The sequence below is a fragment of the Melanerpes formicivorus genome, unplaced genomic scaffold (genome assembly GCF_026170545.1).
Source record: "Melanerpes formicivorus ecotype bairdi unplaced genomic scaffold, bMelFor1.0.p_v2 SCAF_25, whole genome shotgun sequence".
NCBI lineage: Eukaryota > Metazoa > Chordata > Aves > Piciformes > Picidae > Melanerpes > Melanerpes formicivorus.
Genome location: NW_027142377.1, coordinates 10,653,101 through 10,653,847, shown reverse-complemented (window position 1 = coordinate 10,653,847; position 747 = coordinate 10,653,101).

The following is a 747-nucleotide window of genomic DNA, read 5'->3' as shown; positions in this document are numbered from 1 at the left end:
CGGGACGGCGGCCGCGGGTGGGGCGGGACGAGGCGGGGCCAGCTCTCCCGCAGCCCCCAGCGCCCCACGGCGTAGTTTTCCGGCACAGAGGGAGGGTGGGAGCAGCCTTAGTTACACGCGTATCCGTTTTCCTCAGCTGTGTAACGTCTCAGCTCCTGGGCAGCGTGTGAACAACACAGTAATATATACCTATTTTAAAGGCTAACCTACAGGCTGGTACGAACACAGACAAAGCATCCCCGTCTCTGTACGTGTGGAGAGGGCTACCGCCATGACACAAAGGCTGGGCAAAAGACAGATTCCCAGCAGGGTTAAGTTCAGGACAAGCCCGTGCAGCAGTAACACAGCTTGCAAGACATGGAGTTAAGATTGGGAAGAAAAGGATTCCCCCGCCTCACAAAACAGCAGTAACCTTTTTTGCCTTTAGTAATGCATAAACTATAATGTGCCATTTGTTGCATGTTCCAATGCTTTGTAAAGCTCAAAAAAGTTGAACTGAAGATGAAGCTGATCAGAGAAGCTTCTCAATGAGAGAAGCACGCTTAATTGGGCTTTACAAATGCCGTACAACTGAAGACAGATCACTTGCCAGGCATTGTGGAGTCCGTAACTCTCATTGTCCATACTGAAAATGAGCGACACGTTTCCACTGTACCAAGAATAATACTAAAGAGTAGTTACATTTCAGTGTTTGCATGGAAATAGGGAAAACGGATATAAAAGCGGCAAGAAACCAAGCTGTATGAA